The sequence below is a fragment of the Pogonomyrmex barbatus genome, unplaced genomic scaffold (genome assembly GCF_055798465.1).
Source record: "Pogonomyrmex barbatus isolate J1 unplaced genomic scaffold, ASM5579846v1 scaffold8, whole genome shotgun sequence".
In the NCBI taxonomy this organism is placed as follows: Eukaryota; Metazoa; Arthropoda; class Insecta; order Hymenoptera; family Formicidae; genus Pogonomyrmex; species Pogonomyrmex barbatus.
Window position 1 is genome coordinate 7,298,110 of NW_028297182.1, and position 27,818 is coordinate 7,325,927.

The 27,818-nt window shown below is 33.7% G+C and overlaps 1 protein-coding gene and 2 long non-coding RNA genes across 5 annotated transcripts in view; 2 read left to right on the forward strand and 1 right to left on the reverse strand.

Annotated features, from left to right (window-relative positions):
* Positions 1–27,818, reverse strand: part of MESR6 (misexpression suppressor of ras 6) — a 254,116-nt gene that overhangs the window by 8,812 nt on the left and 217,486 nt on the right. The gene's annotated exons all lie outside the window — the stretch shown is intronic.
* Positions 6,536–18,969, forward strand: LOC148934754 (uncharacterized). Of its 3 annotated transcripts, none has more exons than XR_016141053.1 (3): positions 6,536–6,861; positions 14,413–15,494; positions 15,607–18,969. It is a non-coding gene; the product is annotated as an uncharacterized LOC148934754 (long non-coding RNA). The 3 variants fall into 3 exon arrangements; XR_016141054.1 differs by having other exon boundaries at positions 15,652–18,969; XR_016141052.1 differs by having other exon boundaries at positions 14,413–18,969.
* Positions 21,810–25,918, forward strand: LOC148934755 (uncharacterized). The gene is made up of 3 exons (XR_016141142.1): positions 21,810–22,548; positions 23,306–23,435; positions 24,128–25,918. It is a non-coding gene; the product is annotated as an uncharacterized LOC148934755 (long non-coding RNA).

Consider the following 27,818-nt stretch of genomic DNA (forward strand, 5'->3'; position numbering starts at 1 on the left):
TCTGAAAGGGGTTGCGTTATATAAGGCTTTATTCCGACGTGAATTATTAACTCGTTTGCGCGAACATCCGGGTCTTGTAACGGTATTCCCGAACCCTTCTCCGTGGAGACTTCTAATTAATTAACGGTCGGATTCGGGCACAATTGCGAGTGCGTGCGAAGCCAGAATCGGCGGTGCTGTAACACGTTGGGGCAGCGCGACAGCGGACAAGAGAGAAAGGGAATAAGACGATGGGGGTCGGTTTCAACGCGACGCCGTCACGCTGCGCAAAAATTTGCATACGTGTTCCGGATTTAATTAGGTTACGAAACCGGGTCGAAGTTCACACACTCCATTAGAAATTCCGGTGGCCCGTTCTGACGCGGTCCTGCTCTATCCGTTCTTCTTCCCAGGTTACGCCCCTTCCTCCGTTTTTCTCATCACGTTTTTGCGCGACCCTTTTTATTTTCATCTACTTTCTTGTAATCTTCCACTCGATTAAAAATAATTATTATTCCATAATAAAAAGCAAATTGTTATTAGGCTTAGAATGTCTTAAGAATAGAAGACAAATTATTTGTAATTATTAGTTGTACTAACAGAAAGTATGATAATTTATCATGCTACTAAAGAAATACTTAGAAAATAAAATAAATAAAATGAAGATCTATTATTCAAAAAAAAAAAAAAAAATACTTATATTAAAAAAATTCTTTAAATCATTTTGTCGGTGTTTTAAATCATTGTACGGTAATACAAAGCACAACTGTGAATTGCATTTGAATATTTAAAATATTTAAAAATATTTAAAAATTACATACCAAAGGAATATGATATGTCAGCTGATACATTCGCGAGACATATTTCAGATACCATTACAGATTTACATGAAAACAGCCCCTTCTAATTATAAAGCTTGCATATTACTCGGGGCAAGGGAAAAAACTTGCTCTTGGGAAGGTGAAATAATCAAGTTAGCTTCTTTCTCTCTTTATAGGGCCTTATGTAAATTCGACCCTGCTACTGTATCAGCATCAGCTGTCTTAAAAGAAACTTGCGACATCGGCTGGAATAGGAAGTGGAAAGTCTCACGCTGTCTGATTAATTCATTTTCGTTAATAGAGATGTTTATCACTCATCTACATCTTTATCAACATTGCTAGAATAGTAAACAAATTTCTTCACATTTTTCCTCTTTGCATCATCTCAAACATAAATTATACGTGCAATTTCTTATTAATGATGTCGAATACTTTTTTTTTATACTCTTGTAATCTTTAGCCAAACAATTTGTTTCTTTGGTTAGAAGAAGAGGATAGGATTTTTGCAGAGAAATTGATAAAATTTTTGAATAAAAACAGATTAAAATATTTCTACATTTTATATAATATTTTTATCTTTGCAAATAATTATAAAAATATTTAATGTTTCGTAAAAGTTTTATAAAAAAAGGGGGTTCCTCAAAATATATTTAAAAAAAAAAAGATAAAATTATCTTCAAAAAGTTAGTTATTAAAATTAAAACTGATAATGTTAGGGCCTTGTATGTATTGTCTTTTTCCTTACATTTTTGTGTCATTTAACAAGTTCGGAAAATTATCAAGCTCTTCCGACGTCATCCTGTACGACCAAATAGACAAAAGTTTTAATTGGTCTATCGGGGTATAAAGTAGTTAGAAGTCCTCGTCTCCAAATTAACGATTAGTGCAACGGCATAGGCTCTTCGATCAGCGGCTCGCTTCGTAATTGCGTACAATCAGCGGTTTCTGGAGGAGCGAACGGCTTAACGAACTTCCCCTTTGTCGCTCTGTACGCGGTCGATTATGATTCGAGAGCCAGACAGGGGCCGCGCGGCCGTAATAACAGTTTTAAAAAACTCTTGAATATTACTTACCATCGGCATGAACCTACCTACCGGCCGTGATTCGCCGGTGCAAATCGCGATTTAATAGTGTCAAGGAGCGACGGTGCACGGCGGGAGGTCGGGCGTTTTGCTCCTCCAGGAATTTTATCGGAAACCGTAATCCTATGGGGTGGTACGGGGTAGCAGCCAAGTCCTTTAATAATGTAATTAGCTCGGAGGATCTAGAATTTCTGTGGCGGATCGGGAATAAATTAATGCAATTATCCTTGTGCTCTCCGTGACTTGGCGGGACGGAAGGGAGTGGAGGAAGTTCTTCGCTCTTTTCGTTTTTTTTTTTTTTTTTTTTCTTTCGCGATACGGCGGAAACGGTATTTTGTCTCCGACTTCCTGGCCGGATATTTATATTCTCTCTTGCTCGTTGCTCGTGAGATCTTTTATACCCTGTGAAATACTTAGTTTTATCACAATTTTTATTTGTCAAACAGAAAGACAGTATGAGAAAAAAAAAAGATTTTCTCTCATCTATATTCTAAGTCATTTTTACGAGAATATCATCAAACATTTTTTTTAACAAAAAAAAGTCGGATAATATATATTATTAATTTAGCAAATCGTCTAATTTAACATTTCTTCTTCACGTTTTAAATCTCAATTTCTCAAGTTCGCTCCAGGTGAGAGCGTTTCCGCGACATTCGATGCTCGGCGGGTGGCTGCTCTTTAATATGCTAAATATCCCACCGTTTCCCTTTCCCTAAGGCAAACGAAGGTACGCAAATACACGACGTGCAATTACTCATCTTCGGCTCTTATTAAAGAGAATTAAGATCGTGCACGTTGGATCCCGTACGCCACCACAGAGATCGGAAGGTTTTATATCTTCTCGCGGATGTCGGGCCGGTGGCGACGTGACCTCGCACGAATTATCAGACCCGTATGAGAGAGAAAGAATTCTCGCGCGTATGCGCATACGTGCCACAAAAAAAAGAAATAAGAAGGACGGCCGGAGGGAGCCGAATATTGTCGCTAGAAGGGTCTCATCTTCCATCCGTGCCTTCATAAACGTAGTATACGGTTTGAATTCTCGGGCACGAACGTGAGTAAGTAAAATGCAAATAAAATAACAAGCCAGCCAGAACCGTCACTGAACAACATCTGTATCCTGCTAAGTTTTACATACCTCTACTTAATGTTTTTATCGAGTTTTTAATTGCTTAATATATATCTATATATATTAAAATAAAAAAGATTTTCAAAATGCAAACGTATATTATATAATTATATTGTAAAATTATATATTAAATTCGACTAACGTTTATTAATTGTTATTACTATATACCTATGCATGTGTATGCGTATATGTATGTGCAATGGTTATATCTATATATTAAATTTTATAATTATATATACATAGAGAAAGTTAATATGATTTTCGATATTGAATTTCAGCATTATTTTCAAATCTTTTGATTATATTCTTATATGTTAAAATTTATAGAAAATTATAAATTTTATAAAAATAATCGTATGTATTAATAATAATATATAATTATTACATAATATGTAATATACATGCTATGATAATAAATATTGCGTTATCACGTAAGAAAATTCGAAACGTTGCTTTCTACGTTGTGCTCACGGTCCTGAAGAAAACGTATTCCGACGGTGATCACACAAGGGGCCTATTACGCGAGTTAGCCCCAGGACAAGAAAAAACGACACAATGTGATGTGATGTATGCGTAAGGGGTCGTGCCGTGGAACTAGAACAAAGCGTCGCGATAAAAACTGGGCATGAATCCGGGCCCTGAGAAGGAGGAAGCGAGGGGAGGAAACGGACCAGTGGGGCCTCACGCTTTCAAACCTGCTCGTGTACTTTCAGTTTGGCATGCGTGTTCGAACCGTGTTTCCACTCGTCCTTTCGCTCTGCTCTCGTGCTATTAATTTGCAAATTTTACAACTGTTACGATAGTGGATAACAGAAAAATCATGATACGTTGAACTGTCAAAAATCATCAAGATTACGTTGTGCCAAGTGCGATAAAAGTGTAAAATTTTATAGTGCTATATTACGATAATTTAAAAAAATTATTATTTTTATTATAAGAATATAGATTAATTATAAAATTATGTGCACAAAAAAATCATTTCATAAAATTTTTATACATATTAACAATTATTGATACTATATTCTAACAATAATATATTCTGTTATTCATAGTAGATCTTTTAAGTGCATTAAGCATGTTTAAAGTTTGACATATTTCGATAATGTCTAGTCTATCAGTTGTTAATGTTATAAATAGATACATTATACTAATATTATACTACACTCTATCCTGGATAAAGTTCACAAAATATTTTTAATTAATTTTTTTTAAACATATTAAAAAGATAATATTGCATATTTTATTTATCTGCATAAAATTTCAAGAGAAAATTTTTAAAGCGTTTCGTGAAAAATAATTTCTGATATAAAACTAAGTACAAAAGTTTTTTAATTATGAGGACGTCGTAAATAATGATATAATAATTTTAATTTCTTTTATTTGATCAAATTTGACATTCAAAATTATATATTTTTTAAACTAAGCAGTAAAAAACGTGGGTTCTATGCATTAAAAAATATAAAATTTTATGTAAATGTTTAATATATTTTATATTAAACATTTTGTATAAATTTATACTAAAACTATTATGTATAAATTTAATACATGTCTGTTAATAAAACTGAATTATTTTTTGTAATTTTATATTTAATTAATTTAAGATAGAAAGTTATTAGTAAAAGAAACCTTAAAAAATGTTAAGATAATATAATTTAATTTTATACGATAAATATATCGAATATATATAATTCAAAATATATATAATTTAATTATATGTTATGAACTGTTATAAAAGTTTATAACATTTATTTAGTACATTTATTTAATATTAAATTATTAACGTATTATATAATATTCGTATACGTGTTATCATTTAACATATTCGTATTATGTTAAATTTAACACAAATTTTTTATTGCTTATAGACGCATTTTTTTCAATTTCACTATTAAAAAAGTTATAATTACTCGTACATTATACATCTTCGTAAAATTATTTGAATAAAAATCTCGTTCATATGCGCGTTGGATATCGAGCGATATACATAGTACTTCTGTGTACGGCGTATCCACCTGGATACGGAAAGAAGAAGATCCCCTACGAGGATATCGCGGGGGTGGAAGAGCGAGATGAGGGTGGCCGCGTATGGATTCGCCCTGAGCTATTCCGAGGGCGAAGTTGGGACGGTTTGGAAATGATGAAAAAGCTTCTTGCGTCACTGTCAGCCGCCGCCGGTCCGTATTACTCCCTGTCTTCCTCCCCCGTCCCGTGGCCACGTCTTTCCCCTTCGTCGCCATGTACCGAAGAACTTGGGGCCCCGCTCTATCCATCTTAATATTATTATTTCATTCCGCGAGCTCGGTTTTCAGGGCATTCTCATCTCCTTTTTTTTCTCTTTTTTTCTTTCTCTCTCGCTACTCGACGACCTAATCGTGCGATCCGCGCGCAAGAGTTCGATCTCCCTGTTTCTCCCCTTGTGAAAACCACCTTCCACTCTTCCCTGTTACCGGGACCGATCCACCCGCCCCCGTCACCGTCACCCTCCACCTTCCGGAGCACCATCACTTACGGATCAATAGGGTATGGAAGATAAACGCACCTAGAGGGGATCTACGGGGTAGAGGACGCGCCAGCGCGGGTGGGACAACGATGGAAAGGGGAAAAAAGAAGGGCAAAATGGTACCCATGCGGAGGTCCCTCGTGTCAACGAGATACGGGGAATTTTTTGCCGCGGGTGCGATTCCTTGTTAGAAACGAAGCGCGAGGCGCTGCTTTCAGAAAATTGTCTGCTAGGAAATGAGATAATGATCAATGACCAAATGATAATAGAATTTATTTGTGGATTTACGTATAAAAACATACAGTTACATAAATATATATAGAATATATATTGTAAAAAATGAATAATAGAACAAAAATTAATTTCGTTATAAAAAAAAAGATAGGATCTGGCTTTAAAATTTGTATATTAGCAATAGAAACATTTTGTATTCATTCCATAATATTTTTAGAAAAATCGGAATAGAGAGATTTATGAAAATTGCATTATTATATACTTATTTAATTAATATTTTAAAAATTCTTATTTACAAAATTAGACATGAGCAATATGTTGTAATGAAGTTTGCAAAATGATCAAATCTTAATAATCTATAAATTGAGTGTTAAATAAAATTTTATTTTAACCGAACGTTTCATAAGTTTTGTCAACATTTCCAAGAATGAATCTATGTGTGTGAAATTTAAGTAACGAATTTCAGTAAAGATAAGTCTGTAATAATCTGTCACATTGCAAATCTGCGATCGGCACTATTGAAAGTATCTCGCACGGTAACGAAGAGGAGATGTTATTCAACGTCATTTCTTTTATCGATAAACGAGATGAAGCCGGAGCTCTCTTCTCGAAGGAGGAAATCGTTAGAAGAGCGACATGCAAATTCGTTCGAAACTTTCATCCACCTCCGGCTCTAGTACCCTCTAGGCGAGAAAAGCGGGACACAGAGACGCGGCGCGGGGCTAACGGACGCGACCCTCGAAGAAGACGAAGAGCTAAGAGAGGAAGAAGAACAAGAAGAAAAGTGGAGGAAGGCGGGTGTTTTCTGTTCCTGGCTCGTGGCGATTTATGCGCCCGAAATCGTGCGCCCCCGCTGGAAATGAAACGTCGCGAGGAAAAAGGGTAGAAAGGGGATGGCGGATGGATGGTGGTGCGGGGGAGTGATGGTCGGTGATGGTGGCACGTGAAGGCGAGCAAGCAGTGGATTTTCTACGTGAGGTGCTTTCGCATGACCTCGTTGTCGCGAGAAAAATCGAGGATACGGCCGGAATCCGAGAGGAGGTTGGAATACCATCCCTGAGAGTTTCGATGGTGCCGAACCGAAGATTGGAACATAAGAACGGTTCTCTAGCGCCGGTTTGAAATTTTTTAATTAACTGTACGCCACAGTGCGTAATACCATTGATTCGTATAATTTCGTGTCTAATATTGTACAGATAATTTAATTGTTCCCACACAGCAACCTATTCTATTTGATGAATTTATCGTATATTACGATTAATGTCTTTTTTACTAATGATATAATTTATAGGATACTATTGTAAGAAAATATTTAATTTTATAATTAATTCGTAAATCTCAACATTTTTACATTTTTGACATAATTGCACATCTTATTAAAGTACAAAATTGTACCATTATGTCGCATCATTTACAGCTTTTGTACGAATTCTCTAAAAATATATTAGCAAATAACATTATATATATGTTGAACGTTTCCAATTTTCTTATAACATGTAACGTGAATTATAGATGAATTATAGATGTACAACAACGATGTATCTTTCATTATCTTATTTTATCCGGGAGTTATCTCGTAACCGACAAAGGCAAACCGCCCCGGACCTTTTCGTAATCGCGCCAATAATTCTGTTATAATTTCGCCGATAAATGTACCGGAGAGCCTCGTTGTGGTTTCGAACTTCCGACGTGCTGGCTGGCGCGGGTCATTTTTCAAGCCCCCGCGAATTTTTATCGCGTCGCGACGCATCCGGCCGCACGCCATATTTCGCCGGCCACCCGATAGATTCTAAACCGACGCAAAGAAATATTGTCATAAAAAAGAGGCGAAATAAAATTAAAGCAAGGCACACGCAACACCGGTTCGCCCGGTTTCCGATCGCTAGTATCGTCGTACTATGTCTATTGTCCCCCTTCGTCTCGCCCTTTTTCTCATTCTCTCTTTGTCCTCCTCGCCACTTCTCTTTAATCGGCTGCGTGCCGCCGACGAAGGGGCGGTATGGCAATATGCGAAGCGAGCCAAGCCCGTTTAATATCGCAGATCGAGGCACAAATGAATATTCATTAAACACATTTTTCCGATTTTAATTACATCCCCTAAGCGGATCTGGCCCGGGCTTACGCAGCACTTCTCTCGTTCTCCTCTGCTTTTATCCCCTCTGTCTCTTCTTTCCACCTTTCTCCTGTCACTTTCTCTTTTTCTCGTTGAGTCGCATCACCCTCCCTCCCCTCTCCATAAACCCCCGCCACTCTTTCTTTTTCGCTCCAAGATCCGCACGCTTTTTAATGAAATCCCCAACGGTAGGAGTAACGAATGCCATTATTAATATCACCGGTCTATCTTTGAGCACAATAAAGAATTACTTTGTTATTAATTCCAATGTCCGGCCCCCATGCTTCTCTTCCGTCATCGCCGCAATGTTCGTGTCGCTGTCGCGCCACCGTACAAAATTGGTATGTGGTAATATATATCATACTAGAATACTTGTTCGACGAGGCGTTCTCGATGATACGACGCCGTCGAAATTTAATTTAGGCACACGGTGACGTATTTCCTTTCGCGACATCGCGTTGCGAACGCGCTCGCATTCTCCGTTTGATGTTAAATTTCACTTCGGTTGCACTGCAACGCGGTTGGAAGACATAGTAAATATAAATGTATAGTAAATGTAACGATATTTTTAATTCAGTATACACAAAATGCCAATTAAACATTGTGACATTGTTCATAGCAGGAGCAAAAAAAGATAAAGTTTCTACATATATTACTTCGAGTTTCATTTTAATTAGATTAAATGATAATGTACTTTCCTCATTAAAATATCTGTCAATAAAACGCATAATTTTGTTAAAAAATTATTTCCTTATTTTAATATACATATTAATAGCTTCCTAATTAATCTTCATTATATATACTTACATTTTTTTAGAAGTTCACATAAAAGTGATTCAAATCATAATTCAAATAATGATGTAAAATGATTTAATGATTATAATTCCGTTAAAGTCATCAAGTTAACTTTAACGCAAATTATTAAACAAAAAATTATTTTTCAAAGTTCATATTTTGTAACAAAAAGTAGTTATTTTGATGTATAAATCGATATTTGATCATTAACAAACAGTTATCAATATTTTGTTATATTTCATTTTTTATGTTATATTCGAATAATTGTCAGAAATAGAAAAAAATAACTTGTCATTCATAAATTTTATTCAGTTAATTCATAAATTAATAATAAAAATCTAGTTACGCTTCAAAATTCAGTGTTTGTCTGTAATAAAGTTTAAACTGTATAGCAATAAATCATAGGTCATAGAAATTTTATTATGATAGAATAAAATACATCGGAATATTTTTCTAAGTCTTAAAAATTTGTGGGTCATAACTTGTAATTTTAGATAAAAGAAAAAGTCTCGAGAAGAAAGACAGAAAAAAATGAAGGCGAGAGAAAAAGAAAATCCGTTGAATTCATAATTAATTTATCAAAATGTGGGCGATTCGCGACATACATTCTTAAATCTCGGTAAGCGAGAGCAGCGCGATTCAAAGCGTTTCGTTAAACAGCCATACAGACCTCTTTCAACCCCCGCACGTTTTTTTCGTTCTATTTCTCTCTTTCTCTCCTGCCGGCTCCAGACACCCCCGAATTTTTCTTTGTGCCCTGTTTCCCTCCGTACGTCCTCACCCTCGTCGCGAATCGCGCACACATGACGCGATGGCGAACAGCGAGCGGACAACGCATGCGCCCGACATGATATTTTTTCTTCTTTCACGGCATCCCCACCCCATTCCGCCTCTTGTAAGGCGAGGGGTGGCTTTGGTGGTCGGGAGTACGGGTCGACGAAGTAAGGGTGTTGCTACGGGCAACGCTAACGAGCTCCATGAGCGTCGTCAGATAGAGCAACACACCACCATGGTGTCCTCGTGCCACTCCTCCCCCGCATACCCCCTCTGAATTCTACAACGCTGCGACAAATCTCATAGAAAGCTGGTTATGTATAAATACGGCCGTTTATATAGCTATCAATGGTTATAGAAACAGAAAGTTAAATGTCGAACAATGCGCAAGATTGTTTTCCTTTGATTTGTGTCTCTAAATTTTGTTAAATCTTTAATTGAATAAAAATTTTGTATATATTATACTTATTAATTTAGAAATTCTCAAACAATAAATTAAATAATTAAAATAATTAATATTATTACCGGAGAAATTATTAAAACAATTATTATATTTAGATATTACACAAACAAATTAAAACGCGCAGTAAAGTTTTCTTGATCTAGAAATTGAAATTAATTTAATTTTTCATTTGTAAATAACAAAAATAAAATTACAATATTACTTACAAACATATAACAATTTTCATAAGAAATAATTCAAAAATATGATGAATTTATTTTTGATAAGTTTGAATATATAGACTAAAAAATACTATTAATTAATACAAGGATTCTATAAATTTAAAAAAAATAACTCCAATGTTAGTTATATATTAGTTTATATATTAGATGTATATATTTAGATGTTTATATTATGAACGAATATGTATGATATAAAATTATGAATATTTTTTATTTTAATATTATTAAATATAAATTTAAATATACATTTATTATTTATTAAGATAATAAGTAAACTAAGATCGTAAAATCGTAAAAATATAAGATTTTTTTTTGGAACTAATTTAATAATAAAAGAAAGACGATTTTTGCTTTCGGGAAGATTGTTAGGATCACGCGGTTAGGGATGAATCAGCGAGGGTTTGTCGACCACGACGGACCGCGGGAGGGTTGCTGTCGGAGTGGGAAGGCAATTACGTAATCAAGTAATTAGTCCCTGACCTCAGATAACAGGTTTCCTCGTAGCATTCAATCGTCCCGATTTTCTCCGTAACCTCCTCTGAGTTCCTTTTCCTGTGTATATCAACGTATTTCATTTCATACTCAATGATTACATACATAACATTTACACAAAGTTTAAAAGATTATTCCAACAATAATAAAAAATTATAAATTAATATTCTAAACAGTTTATAATCAAAAATATTTTTTGCATTACTTATTATATAGAATTATAGAATATTGCAATTTAAGCAATTGATATAAAATTTATATATAAAATCAAATCTACAATTATATTATGTCTGTCAATTATTATTATTAAAATAATATGACAATATATATGATCTGGTATAAAATCTATATTTTAAAGTCTATTCGACGTTATTTTCTGGATGTGTAATTTTTTATGGCATGCACGCAACGTAGCGGGCGTTTTTCACTCAGTGGAGATTTACGAGGGCGAGGGTAGCGAACATTATGGGTGGCAAACTGATGTCGAAGGCAGTCAGAGGAGGCCAAGTGAACCTTACTTATTGCTATATTTTAATATAACGATGGTATAAGAACGCCCCTCCCTGCCCCGTATAACATTTATTTCGATGCCATCCTCTCTCGTTCGTCTCCGTAATCCCTTTGCGGTTCCGCATTAATATTCCATGTGCAATGTACGAACCACCAAGTGTATTAGTGCACGTTTGTGATATACGAAACACCTGCGGCGAGATCAATTTTATTCGCGCGCGCGTCAGTTCTTCCCGCAAAGATCATCAATCCCGCGGATAAAAAAGAAGTGTAGTACAGTTTTCGTGTTATTACTGTTTAATATTTAAGTTATTTGTATATTCTATTTATAGAAATGATGATGAAAGGAAATAATATAAAAATGAAAAAAAAAAAAACCGTATACAGATTATTTAACAGAAACAATAAAATTTTGCAGCTCTATGCTAAATTATGTCTCGTTATTTATAAACCTCGAATGCGATGCTTTTTGTTTTTGAACGTTATTATTTTTTATAAGGTATATCCGTTTCAAGGAGATGGGAAAATTCGAGAGTAAAACCAGAGGAGTCGCGAGGAGTCGCGAAGAATGATCAACGAAACGTGAAACGAGTCACAATCAACGAGCTGTTCTCTCACGATTATTGTCCATTGCACAAAGAACGCTTTTTTTTTCATTTCTCTCTTTTCTTCTCTATCGCCTTTTTATATCAGTCAGCTCTTCTCACTGTCCTCATCTTGATGGGTGATGCTGGCTTGGATGTAATAATAACCCCGCGCAAGATACAATACGGTATTTTCTTTTGCTAAATTATCGATGTGCTACTCTTTTCGAGCTTCTGCTTCTCTCCACTTCAGAAACCAACGAATATTTTTCTTTATTTTTTTCATTTCTGCGATTGTTTTGTCTTTTTGCATTTATCACCTTGATTTGTTAAATATCTGATTAGAAAGTATTATTTTAGTGTCATTTAAATAAAAGTTGTTAAATATGATACTCTGAAACAATTATTTTTTTTTATATATAAAAATAACTGGTTTGTATATTTATTTGAATAATAAGATATTAAGAATATTGAGTAAATATATCAGTAAATATAACAATTATTCATCTTTTTTTATACCTTTTTTATACTTTTTAAACACGAATACAGATATATCTAACAAAAATAAAATTATCGTTAAGTGATAAGTTCTTCACTTTGTGAAAGAAAATGTTCATTATCTGCCAAATTCTGTAAAGAAATTAGAAAACATTCTCAAGAAAATATGCGCTCGATAGAATTCGTAATGATGATAGGATCAACGGGAATTCTGATGACCGAAACGCTAACGCGCGTCGGAACGATAAGAAAATTGCCATCGCTGTAATATTCGCCAGATCTCGGTTTATTTTCGCAGGCGGGCGATGGTTGGAAGCAATTCGCGCGGAAGCTGGAGACACAAACAATCTGGCGCGCTCGCGAATGATAAATGTTTTCGTTTCGCGGCACCGCCGAAGTGTAGTGCTTTTAAATCCAATTCCCATAATGCTCGCCGGTTCCGTCCCTCCATCCGGATCCGGCGCCCGACGTTCGTCACTCCTTGTCTAACCGATGAGGTGGACCGGGAGGCCGCTAAAGGGAGATGGTCGAGGAGGCGTAGGAGGAGGATGCGAGATTCGTCGCAAGCGCGTCCAAACAAACCAAGGACTGAGAGATTTGGAGTACTTCACGTTCTGAGGGATTTCGTCCGAGCGCGCGCACGGTTTGTCGTTGTCTCATTTTCTCGACGTGCGCGACGTCCTCCTCCCGAAAAAAAGATGCCGAGATTGCATGCGTATGCAAAACGAGGGGCCTCTTTCAGTCGCATCGCCGGCGATTGAAACACGCCGGGGCGCTCTTCCTATCTCGTGAGGGCGTCGGATTGATATTGGGGTTCCTCACCTCCAAATGGATGAATCGTTCCATTATTGAGCGAGAGGATCAGAAAGAGAGAGATATTTACATTTTACATGAGTACTCGATGAATATTTTAAAAGTGCGTAAACGTTTTTAATTTAATATTACTAAATCATTATAATCATTATAAAGTCAGTCTTATACTGTAACATTTTCTTCATTCCTTTTATATATAAACAGGATATATAATGATATATGTTTCTTTCTTTCTTTTTTTATATTTAATATATTTATATATTTATATGTTACACATACACACACACACACACACACACACACACACACACACACACTATATATATATATATATATATATATATATATATATATATAAAAAATGTTGTTATCACGTGAAATTGATTTCTTCAGTTGCTATTTATAATTATTGTTTTTTGATATAAAAAGTTTCCTGCACATATCACTAAACAGACTTACAATTTGCTTTTGCATATGTACTCGCAGTGAAAAAAGTCATGCCGCGAAATAATCCCCTATGCCAGCTTATTGATCAGATCACAAGTCGTTGGAACATGCTACCCAATTCCGACCACCACACCCACCGCCTACCCCTCAGAAACGGGGCATTTTTATTCGTGCAGTCTCACCCTCGTCGTTCCTTCCATCTCGCCTCACCTCGTCGCATCCCCTTGCCCCGCGCCACTCTTTGCGGGGACATCGGGGTAGCAAAGTCGCGAGAACGCCATTTTTTATTTCACCTACGTCGCGAGGAATAGTAGCGAGCAGAATCATTAATAATAGACTGCGGTGGTTCCTACGAGGATTAACGAGAGAAAGGGAAGGAGCGAGGATTATGTTTATTCTATGAAACTGCGATTATTTTTCTAATGAACGTCGGGAGAAAAAGGGATGTCTATATATGAAAAAGATTTTAGAAGATTAGCGATCACGTGATGACGCAATAAATTCAACAGAAATTAATACGAATATTACGATTATGTCTAATTACGCTTATATATTTCACTTGATATAGTCTGTTATAAAATAAGTTGAAAAATAAATAAATTTAAAAATGAAATAAAAAGTAAATGTAAAAGATAAAGTCATAAGGTTTCTATATATGTATTAAACTTGTATATATAATTATGTTTAAATATATAATGTATATATCAAATTTATGTATGTAAATCTATATATGTAAAAAATAATGTATACTTTTTGAAAAAACAAAAGCATTAATCGAACCGACAGGAAAAAAATAAAATTAGTTTACATTAGTTTAGTTTATTTTTTAAAAATAATCGTTCGTTAAAATTTTGCGCATCACCTTTGTTCGATTGCAAAGATATTTGACATTTTGTCATGTATATTTACAATATATATTCTTTTTCATACTTTCTCTTCTCCTATTTATTCAAACAGTCCTCGAATTCAGTCTCCGCTCGAGGGTGGATTCACTGCTGTTGCATCGAAGAAAGAGGACTTTCGGTGTTTCGCCGGAGGAAGCTGAAACGAGGAATGAAGAAGGACGAAGAGTAGCTAGTGGGGACTGGTTAAATAAGGAACAGAAATAAATAGGAAGGGAAGAAAAGAGCTCGTTAGGGGGTCTCTGCGAGTTTCCGAGTACCCAACTACCCAACCAAACCCTCCTTTTCCATTCCACTCTCATCTCTATCTCTTTCCTTCTTCTGATTCATCTCTTTTCGTTTTGTGCATGTACAACGCCATACTTTTGCACATCGCAACTCGATATATCTCACGATGTTTGCATGCTTGCGACAGGATTGATTAAGTTATAGAACACGTTAATAGTTGATTCACATCTATTTACTGATACGTATTCGTAAAATTCGTGGTTTTCCTTTGAATTATAAATATTGCAATTATTGCAAGCCGAAACATTAATAACTACTATTTATTAAAAACAAAATTTAATAATAAAATTTTAGTATAATCAAAAGTGTTATCAATCTTTTTGATCAAAATTTATTTTAATTGAAATTAAACTTTAGTTTCTTTTCAGTTTTTCTTTTTTAACATTATATTAAGAAATTAAAAGATTTTATTTTATATTTCAGTTTTTTATAATTGTATATACTATAATATTTATATAAATAAATATTAAAAGGAAACGAAATGATAATAACGGAACAGCTAGTTTATTTACACGACTATCATCATACTTTTAATAATGTTGACGTTGCACGAATGCGGAGATCACTGTTAAAAACTAGATCATTTTTGTTTAATGTGTCTTTTCTTCTCACAAAATTGTCGAAATAGCAACATGATAATCACTACTGGCTGTATTAAATATTAACGAGTTAATTTCTCGCAAGACAGCCGGTCCATTCCCGTGGCCAAAGGCCAACCCTTTCATTGAGGAAGGAAGGAAGGAAGGAAGCAAGATCGTCGCCCCAATGGAGGACCAAGTTTTGTCGAGGGTTTTCGCCGGTGGAGTTTAACGGGTTTTGCTGGTCGCGACGGTCTCCAGTTTGGGGCAGGTAGGTAGACGGGGGTTGGGAGCGGAGGCGTTTTAGCGAGTTACGAGCAATTGCCCATCGCCATTCTGCGCCATCGCTTCGTTCTTTAACCGACCGGCCCTCTACCCATCAGTGGGACCCCTTTCTACCTCCTTGCACGAAGGGTTGCGCTTGATAGGAACCGGGAAAATTGCGTGATTAACCGAAACCGTCTCCTGGACTCATCAACATGCTTCTGCGACCACGAGAATCGGCTTGCCTTCGAGCTATATGGCCACCGTCCTAAAAGACCACGGCAGATCTCTTTCGATGAGTCTCTCTCTTTCTCCGATGGGGTCGACACTGGTCGTTCGTAAATCGTCCAATCGTCGTCGGCGGACCGCACATCGTGTTCTTGGTTTTATTGCCAGCGACGTAACCTATCGACAGACCACTGAAGATTGTTGTGGGATTAAGGGGCTGGTAGACTACTGTGGCCATATAATGTTAAAGCACGGTGTAAATAACACGGTCAATTGGTTGAATTGGCTATGTACATGATATCTTAGTTGTCTAGTGTTTACAATTAACTTGTACAATTACATATGTTTTAACAATTACAATTTACTGTCCATAAGAATATATTTATGTGCTATGTTTTTTATTAAATTTATAAAGCTTTATAAATTGCCTATCTTGGCTATTTAAATGTTAAATTAAAATTATGTGTACTTACATATCATACTTGTAATAACTTACATTCTTGTTAAAATCTTTCTATTTTTCATATCAATTATATAATTAAACAATTGTTAATATTTTCTTAATAAAATATCAAAGCAATATAACTTTTGTATTAATTTTTATATGTATTTAGTGTATGTTCATGAATATATATATTATATATGTGTATGTGCTTTATATATATTATATATGTGTATGTATTTTATATTTTAAATCCGCTCGAGATATTATGTACTTATCATTATAAGAACTGCAAGAGCAATATAAAAGATATATCTTTGCATGTATGCGAGATAGGGAAGAAAAGTATTTCATTTGAAATTTTATTTTAATCCGGAAATAATTATCTAAGGATGAGGGTATCGATTGCATTCGTTTTTGTGCTTCCTTCCCTCTTTCTACTTAAATCTGACGGGGATCGAATTATTTGGCAGTCGCGAAATTACGCGAGTAGAATCAGCGTAAGCAGCGAAACGATAGATGAGGCTTAATATGGATAATCCGTGGTTGATTGGCTCAATTAAAGGTCCGCGTCCGGGCGAGTGCAGACGAATCGAGAACGAATTCTCATTTCCTTAGGAATAAAAACGAGAAAGAAATTTTGAAGGATATGGTTCGTATCGTGCGTATTGTTTTATATGCGCTTTTTCTGTGAAATGCTACTGAGAGGATAAATGTTTATTTAAAGAGCTAGCCAGAAACGGGGTTATTTTAAGAAGATATAATTAATTTTCATGTTACAGAAATAATTATTTATTTTTATGTTTGCAGCGTGAGTATGTACGTTCACGTATACATATATACTTAACACTTTTGCAAGATTTAATAAAAACTACAATAATATTATCAAATCAAATTTTCAATATGTGATGGAATATCTCTTAAAAAATATTACTGCAAAAAATATTTGACTGAGAAATGAATATCTCTTTCTTATATAAACAGTACTAGACAAAACTTAAATATAATACTATAAAATACGATATAATTCTATAAAAAATTATTGTATTAATGATTGCATATGTTATTTTATAAAAAGAAAAAAAAAAGATAAATTTGATAAGAATAGCCAGTCAGTCAATAGTTAAGAATGTAATTAACAAACTGTAATATGACAATCTCCATTTTCAAAACTAAGCATTCCCGTTTTCCTTCATATTTTTCGCTCTCTTTTACTGATGTAGCCTAATAGCATCAACATTGTAATCAAAAGGTAACAGTACGACTTCTCGCCGGCATTTTAACACATTCTGGTAGGTGGTATTTAATGTTCATAGATAATAAGCGTAGAATATATATATATATATATATATATATGAAGATATATATATGAAGATAACAGAAAGCGAGATTATAAACTTGAAAAGAAAAAAATTGTAAAATCCTTTTTGCCATTTTTTTTTAATTTTTTTTCTTTTCACTTTTTTCAAACTTCAAAAGTTTGTAAATTATTTAAGCTGTACAAAAATTCTATGTAAATAAATTATATCATGTTGATTATATAGTAGTAAAGATTTTAATAACATGTGTAATAAAAAAACAATGTTATCCTATGTTTTCTTTATTTCATATCGTTGTATTTAATATCGTTGTAATAAAATAAGAAGAAGAAAAATAAGAAGAATATATATAATTGCATAACCTCAATTCACAGAATTGTAGTAAATAATCACTTTATTTAGCATTTTACGGAGTATGTAATATACTGACTACGTGATAGTAGGGTAATGTAATCCGATCTACGCGGGTACATTAGCCGGAAGCCATTGTGAGATATTCTCCTGTATCGTAGGCTGTCCTAATTGTCTCTCAGGAGTCACAGTGTACACAGCCTAAGTTTTTTTTTAAATTAGTCCCTTTTGTGTACACAAAATTATATCCCGATCTGTCATCGAGGAGCGAACGCGAGTATCAAATTACGTTAAAATACAGCGACATAATATCACAGCAATTGAATATTATTCTCCTTTTATTACATTGGATGACATAATTTACTCTTACAAACTCAATAAATCGTTTTATTTTGCATTAGATGTGTGTCAATCATGATTTTTCTTGTTAAAATATACAGTTTTTATTGTTATCGCATATATAATTTTTCCCAAAAAGGCTTAATTATCATTTTTGAGCATATCGGTACACATCGAAAAATTTAATAATTGAGAATCAGCTGTATATTAATTATCACTATTACTAGATAATAATCTAACAATTAGATAACGGATCTTGTTGCTAATTCAGTATCCCATTTCGATAATTGGAACAGACTCGAGTTTATTTACTATGGAGCAAACGAGTTGTCTACTCTTTTCGAAATGACGTTAATTAGGCTGCCCCTTGTTGAGGGTCGATATCAGCGTCCGATTATATCCTATCTCTTGAAAGAAAGTGCTTAAAAGGCTGTCCCCATTACGATTTCCTGTACTAATAATTGAGGTCGATCAAATTCGTTTGCCATCACATTAAATCAAGATGCTCATCTGCCCTTTCCTTGATTTTATTATATCTTTTGTGCATTCGATAGTAGATAACTTGTCTTGTAATGATCGCGAAGAATAAATTTTGAAATATCATTTGCATAATTTTAATTAAGAAGCTATAAAAATTTATACTTTTAATTTATATGATAAATTAATTTAATATGGATTAATTTATTTACTAGATTAATCTATTTACTTATCTATAATATTTTATTTCTCAATGTTTAAAACAAGATCTTTCTTTCTTTAAAAATAAAAAATAATTAAATTAAAATAATTAAATCTTGCTATCATGATTATAATAATATATATTATTCAATATGTTATTATTTTTTTATTATTATTTTTAAATTTTATTGAAATTATTGAGAATTAAATTGATTACTCCAAAAGATAAAGTTTCACGATGGGCATCAAGTTTGATTCATCGGTCAAAGGACTCAATCATGTGATCACGGGGCGGCGTGACAAAGTCTTTATGTACTGTATACATCCAACATATATAAAGAAAGGCAAGAACCAAGAGAAAGGATCGAGAGCTATGGAGGGCGCGTCAGAGGATGGGAAGAATTAACCGAGTCTTGTAGGGTGATATGAACCATAAACGAGGCAATCTGCTGGAATCCTGAAGAACGATCGCGGCGATATTTCAGGACTGGTTCGAGAGTAAACCGTCTGGAAGATCGTCTACTAAAAGGGTCAAACGCAGAGATGGTGCCTATATGTACGCGCATTAGATCCTCCAATCCAGAAAGATTTAAGTATGAATACACGAATTAGATTCACACACACACATACACACACACACACACACACACACACACACACACACATTCATCGACACAGACGTCGATCAACCGTGAGAACGTCCTTTAGTAGAACCTGAATTCCTTGTGCTTAATTGATCTGAGAGTCAGTTTGGGCTCTAGAAAAAGAACAGGAAGCCACTCGTACCCATAGCTCCTTCCGTTCCTAACGATCGAGATCAATCTCTCGTCGACCGACGGACAGCAGCAGGTAGAGATGCAAACGCAAGTCAAGGTCGCGGATGCATTTAATAGCTTTCAGTCAGATATTAATTCGCGATAGAAGTATTCTTTACTCCAATACTTTCTCAAAAAAAGAAAGAGAGTAAATAAAGAAGTATTAATATTTTAACTGTACACAATTAAAAAGAAGAAAATGGCTTGCATAATTAATATAAAAAAAAAATAAAACTAAAATAACATACATTGAGTTAATACGTTTGAATAAAAAAGTGAATACTATAATAAATATTTTCTGCCAATACTTCTTTTAAACTTCTTTTGAACGTCGAATTTAGAAAATATTGATTAATAGAAGAAGCTTACTAATATCAATATTTTGTTTCTTTTTATCATAAACAATTTAACACACATTCATTTTTACCTATATGAAAATTATATTACTTCTTAATGAAATTATATTTACGTATATTATTTTATATTACTTCTCTCTTGAAAAAAATGTATGAAAAGAGTAACAAAGAGTGAGTATTTACCAAAATAAGAAAAAAGCTAAAAAAGATTAGATTCTAAATTATAAAAATTCCTTCTTTCTTATATTTTTCTTTCCTCGGGCAAAGGACAGCGTTAAATCGACAAGATACTTTTTTTTTTTCTTATTGCTCGATTTGATGAAAATACCGCGAGAACATCGTCCATCGGCTATCCTAAGAAACGTACGGCGGCGCGGCGGTGCAAGAAAAAAGATGTCCTAGCTCGCATCGGGAACAGGAGCGGACAGGAGCCCGGTGCTGACCGCGCGATCCGCCTGCGGGTAGCATGTGGACAAAGCAGCAGCAACAGCAGAGAGCAGCAGAGAGCAGCAGCAGGTGATCCTGATGTAATGGTATGCGTACATGTGCATACGTATGCTGCACGTGTGCGGTGCACCCACGTGTCGGACCGCGCGCCCGGTGTATCGCGTTCGCCGTAGAGCTGATGTCGGTCGGTCATCCGGCGCACACTGCGACGTGCGATTCGCCCAGAGAGAGGCGAATAAAGACGAGCGATCGCTCTCTAACAACTGTCATGATCCTTCAGGAGACGATGTATATTTGCATACGCCTTTCTGATCGAATCGCGTGTCTAAAGGAGCAATCATCAATGGCTTACTTACCTTCGAAAAACGGAAACACAGCATGGTAATTATACGGTGGTGAAAGATAGATGCATAGATGAAAAGAACAATTTTGTTAAAATATCTAAAAATTAGGTCGCACATAGATTTGAAAATAATTTTATTGGGATGTTAGAATAATTATACAGGGCATTCAAATTACTTGCTAGAAAATAAAAAAAAAATTTACAGTACTATTATAGTTATTTACATATGATATGTAATCATTTTTATAATCCAACAAAATTATTTTCAGATTTGTATCTAATTAAATTTTTATAAGCAAAAGCGTTTTTTTTTTTTTTTTATAATAGTATGTGTCCTCTATTAACGCTCAATCTTGTCGATCATTCTAAATTCCAATTCTGCAATTCTTCTCAGTTTTGATAGATTTTTTTGTATGATACATTTTAAGTAGCGTATGAGTTTGAGGTAAAAAAGCAATTTTTCATAATATAACAAGTGTCTATTGTAAAGAAAGTAATGTTACACTGTGTAGTAATTCACTCTGATATTTTTATTTAATTGTCTTCGGAAAGAAGACTACACTCTTTTACGAACGACGCGACGCGAAGGCTCATACGCAAAATCGATAATTGGCCATATCGACTTTCGATTTATCAAGGCGCGCACGAACACAGATCGCTTCTTTGTCTTGCTTCATGATAGAGCTGGTATACAATCAAGACAAGCGGACAGTGTTTACGAAGTGTCGCACCACAGACGGGCTAATGGCTCGAAGACATTAAGTTAATTGCTCGGCACGTCGTACCTGTGTATTCGCATTTGCGTGCGCGACGAGCCCATCTTTCTTTCGCTATCTGCTTTCTACCCTCTTGTTTCCTACTCCTTGCCATCATCATGTAATGTTCATCGTAATGGAAGTATCGTGAAGGACACGAGTGGCCTCGCCGAGTGAAATTTCCACAGGAAAGGGCCTCATCTTTAGTCACTGTTCGATCGATTAAAACAAAAGTTCGTAGACGAACTGTCGAGTGTATTTTATGAATTTGTCATATTAAACATTTGCAAATTGATATATTTTTCTAAAAATTTTTTTACATCAAAACATCAAAATCGAATGAAATACGAAAAATACGAAAAATAATATTATTGCACAAAAAATGTATATTCAGTAACATTTTTTTCAAAGATTATTACAAGCAATTTCAATGTATTAAATATTAAAATATTAAATTATACAAATATGCAAATATTGTGGATAAAAACATTATTTTAAAATTCGTTTATATTTTGCTTTCCTTCCAGAGGATGTATTATTAAAAAATAAAATAACATTTTGCCAAATTTTGCAAGCGCGTATAATTATGAGAAACATACATACTTATTAAGCGATAATTGAAAATCTGTCTTGTTATTTGACGCTTTCGTCGACAAAATCATGTGAGTCCTCGCCCTAATAACAAACATTCTAAAACTTGCAAAATAGAAAATATGTAGATAGAATGTCTAGTGTAATTTTAGCATACGCCATCGCGTTTATCCCGCGCTCTCGTCCCTTTACGCGTAAAAGGAAAAACAACCCCGTCCTAGTTGGAGGGGGATTACGGCACCTCCGTCGCTGATTTTTCCTGCCCGTCGAACCGTCTACGTGTATTTACATAAAATGGCGAGTCGTCGGAATTTTTAAATCAAATTCCTTATCGAACAAGCACGAGCTCATGCAAAAGGGGAGGCCGGCGGGGTGGCGAGCCGGCGGTGCGAAAAAGGTGAGTCTCTATCTACCACCAGCGAGATAACGAGCTCGTTCCTTTTCCACGATCCTCTGCACCCCGAGGTATTCGCAATCCCCCGCCGGAGTTCTTCTCTCTCTTCCTCTCTGCAGTCAATTCCTCTCTTTCTCACTTCCGCTTGATCTCCGTTCCTCTTTCATCTCGCGACTTTCCAAGCCGTGACCCAATGCGGGAAATGAGAAAATGATAAGAAAATATACCCTTGAAAACTGTGCGCGGACTAAGAGGAGACTTGAAGATGTGAACAGAGTTACACGATAATGAGTTTAGAAAGTGATATGTAATATCAAATATTTCATCAGATATTTCTTTTTAGAGAAATATTAATATTAATAGATATGAAACATTCATTATAAAATCTACTGTAATTTTCATTTTTAAACTTTATATTTAGCTAAATTTTTGCAGGTTCTCAAGCGTTTGTATTTATGCAATATATAACTTAAAATTTTTTAAATTATATTGTAAAAGAATAAATATTCATATTTTTTATTCAAATATCTTTTATCATTATTTGCTAAATCGCATATTTTTATTAATTTGTCACTTTACACCTTACAATCTTTCATGGAAACCAAGCAAAGGAAAAGAATATATGGTGCTAGATCATCAAATGATCTGTAATTTAGAACATGTGACATTGCTTTAGTGTAACTTTTTTATTATAATCTCCAATAAAAAATATAAATGGGTAAGAGAGAGCTTACCGCAATATCTTTTATACGCATGAAAGTGTCTGTCGAGATGACCACAAAGGCGGAAGGGAAAGTCGTGGATGTGCGTGAGCGAAGAGCAAGAAATCGAGGATGGCAGAAAAGGAGGGGCCATCGAGGACATAAATCTTCGAAGCTTCCTTATCAAAGGTACTCCACCGGGAAATGGCGGCAATCTCCTACGTTCTCTTTTCGTTCTTGAAATAAAGAAGCCAATCACAGAGCTGGTATGGTTATAGAGTTGATCCAGAATGTGAAATAAATTTAATTTAAAATTTATTATGTAGAACTGTAGCTGTTCCGCATATTTTCTTGTTAAACATATGTTTGTTTAACATATTTATATTAATTTAAAAATACATATATAAAAATCAAAATTTTATAATAGAAAGTTGCTTAATTATTAGTCAGCTTAATTATTATAAAAATTATTCTTTCGTCTCTTTCCATTAGTTATCAAATTTTAATTTTTAAATTGCATGTAAAACAATTTACACCAATAAATAAAAGATATCCAATTTTATGTTATTAAATATTATTACATGCATACATGCATATAGTAAAGATTTTGGAATTTTGAAATAAGAACTTTGTTCAGTTAATCGTGAAAGAAAATAAATCTGCATAAAGAATAATCATGCTACATTGGTTCATATATTCATTGGTTTATTTTTTATATATTTTTTTAATACTTCATAGCTAATAATTTGAGATAATGCAATAACGATCTAATATGGCAAACATGTTATCTAGTAAACGCGACGAACTTACTTTGCACGGCAATGTAGTCACCATTGCATAATGCATCTGCGCACGTATAGTACATAATCGTTATCTTCGAGGTTGGTCTCTTCTTCACGAGTCTCCAAACCAGAAGAAAAGAGAAGGTGAAAGAGAGGAAGCGAAATCATCCTCAAGTCAAGGAAAATAGGAGTGCTATCGAGAAAAGAGGAAGAGAAAAGAAGGTTAGATAAAGAAAGAGACCTGGTAAGAGAAGAGAAGAGGACCCTTGCCTTTCGCAAGTATTATCTTGTCAGCGCGGATAACGACACCTCGGCGTCGTACCTACGGCCCTCATCAATTATAAATCCCACCCACCAATCGCGATATCCTGATCCCACGGCCGCAACGAGATCGAGACGTCTCATTATCTCGCTAGTCGGACATCGCGGTTTCGTCGAGCCGTCTTAAGAAGAAGAAGACAGGCTGGCTCCAGAGAAGGAACATTTTAAATAAGAAATGTTGTAAAATTTCAGATTTCTACATCAAATATTTTGATTTAAAATGGTGATTTTTACTCGAATCTAAATTACTACAGGATACAAATTACTAGAACACATTACTAAGCACATACATGTGATTGTTGCGTAAGCAAATATATTATATATATTTTTATTATTTCTGACAAAACAAGTGAAGATCTTGCACAAAATTTAATACAGATTTATTAAAAATTATTGATCAATATAAAAAAATGATCTAACATTCTTCTTTATGAAGTAGTTTACTAGGATTAGAAGCTTACAAAAAAAATCATAAGCTGATAATGTCAGACTCCGTTATTAGGATCTAATAACTCTATCATTAAGAAAAACTAAATGAATGGTTTGTTTGAAGTCTACCAAATAACGATATCCTACTATATCGAAAAGAATTCTTTAATTCTCTTGGTCTTATTTTCTTGCAGTGGTCTACCCCCGATGGACAAATGGTGTCTCGCTATAATGAAGGGTTCGCGAGGCAACCTAATAAAAAGCGGATGCCATTACGCCTCTTGTCCTCAGCTTTTTGTTTACTAGGACCTGACTATGTTTTCTTGTTTGGGCCTGATATGTTTTCTTGTCACTCAACGGCGGAAGTTATTTTCGTGATGATCGTGATGATATCTTGATATCTTTTATCGCAAATGATGCTTAATAATAACGCCTTGAATGTTGATGAAAAAAACTACTTATATTTCCGAATATCGTAGGCAGGATTTTTTAAATTACAATGTAATAAATTAATTGAGGACAATTTAGATTATATTGACCAAAACGAGAAATTGCAGTTGATAATATTGTTTGCACTCGTAAAAGTAGAGAAAAAAATTGCAAATACTATATTACTTTATCAAATTATAAAATAATTATAAAATTATAATAAAAATAAAATTACAAAATTATTTTATAATTTGATAAAGTATAAATTATAATATTTTCATAATAGCATATTATAATATGGAGAGATATTATATTATATAATTTTTAAAATCATTTTAAAATTGCAGTCTAAATAAACAGAATTGTAAACAGAAATTATACGTAATGCAACAAAAATAAAGAATTTCGAGTAACAACCTGTAAGCTATAGTATGAGATTTCCTCATCGTAAAAGACTCGTTTCACAGGTAGTAACATAACATGATCGTAAAGCGGGTTATCTGCTACAAGGAATAAGCATTATGTAAATTACGATCCATTTAACCCTTCTACTGTACATAACCGGATATTCATCAATGAAAATCTGGTTGCATGATCGAAGGGGTCCATTAAACAATATTCTTGAAATATTTACAAATATTTCTTGATACATAAGCATTTTTTATTTACAAAGATATATAAATATGAAGCTTTTATTATAATGTATTAATAAGAGAAATAATAAATTTCTGCAAGATTGTATTTTATCTATTTCTGAAATTTTATACAACAATTCGTCATTATTAAATTCGATTTAAATATAATGTAAAATATTTAAATATATTTTTCAATATAATTCTATTGTTGATTGTGAAATATATTGATTTATTTCTTTAAAGCTATCAGTATCAGTATATAATAGAAATATACTTTACATAATTTATATTACATATTTTTATTACCTTTATACAAGAATTCTTTATATATAACTCTTCTGTGTAATTACTAAATTCTACAAAAACAATTAAAAATCACAGAAGTTTATTAACGCATCTTCGAGATAATAGAGAAAGAACCATAATAAAAAAATCGAGTTTTACCTAACAGTACCAACCCCGTCCGAGCATGTCGCTGTCTCTGAAAAAAAAGTTACCCTCGAGAAAGAATTCTACTACATCGATATGTTCAGGGGTTGAAAGGGTAGACTGCTTTATCGACCTTGGAGGTCCTCCATTCCATTTAATTCTTTATAATCCTATCACTAGATTGTTCTGTCGTCGTTTTTATAAAGTTTGCCTTTATCAAACTTTTACTTAAATCTTTACGTGATGCAATATTATATTAAGTTTAGAGGCATAAAATGAAATATATGAAATATATAACTTTATAAAATAAAATTGGGCTAATGAAAAATTTAATAAATATTAAAATAATGTATACACTATAATTAAAATACATATTTTCATTTCTTTGCTTATATGAAATATACGAAATACAAAGAGACAAACTTTTTAATATTAAATCTTATGAAATGTGCTAATAAATAAGAATATCTTAAAATTTCAACTTTTTCAACTTTCTATTATATATAGAGATTTTATTATAAATATTAAATAATTAAAAATAATTAATAATTTAATAATTATATTTTTTCCAATAATATTTAAAGTTTCAAATACACTGAAATTCTTACTGCAAAAATATTTTTATATTTAATAAAATTAAAATTCCACGCGAAATTTATATTTTCTATGACATAATGACAATACTCCTGTTCTATAATACATCTTCTATAATACATTTTTTTATATAATACATTTTTTTTAATAACAAGAATTCAAAGTTCTTTAAAACTTTAAATTCTTGTTTTTTCAAACTCCAAATTTATTAATCACAGTCCAATATTAAATAATGTTATTAAATATTCACCTGCATATTTCAAATAAATCGATATTGGTATCGTGATATGCATATTCTTTTATCATTGATATGTTTTTGGATTGTGTACACACACGACATATTAGAGGCATACGCATACGCGGCTTTGCGAGCATTCGGAACCGACATATCGCAGTGGAAATATCTCGACCGTGTAATAAAGCACAGAGAAAAATGTCGAAACTCGAAACCGAGACGAAGCGCGAGGTGCATAATGTACGAGTATCATACGTCACAATCAACTGCACGCGGCGCCAAACGCTTATTTCTCCGATGGCGTTGCCACGCTATGAAATTACACCAACTTGACTTACGTTCGTGAACGACAATCTGACGTAGTCTAAACTCGGTTTCACCCGACGAAAATAATTTTCTCGTATACCTCTAACGGTGTACCGATGTCAGTTACAGTCCGGAATTTTCAGAATTTATTGATAATGGCCAAAATCTTGAACCGAGCTAAAGAGAGTGCTTTGTGGAAAGGACTTTTCTGAATTATCAGCTTGTTTCACTTTCAACTTTTTTACATGTTTACTGCAATAATGTTTTTTATTAATATAATAATTTAGTTAAATTTATATAAACTATATTATAAATATTATTTGTGTTGTATACACATACAAATAACTCTTAAAATACTGTTTCTTAAAATCATTTTTAATTTTATTATTGCAAATATAATAAATAAATATAA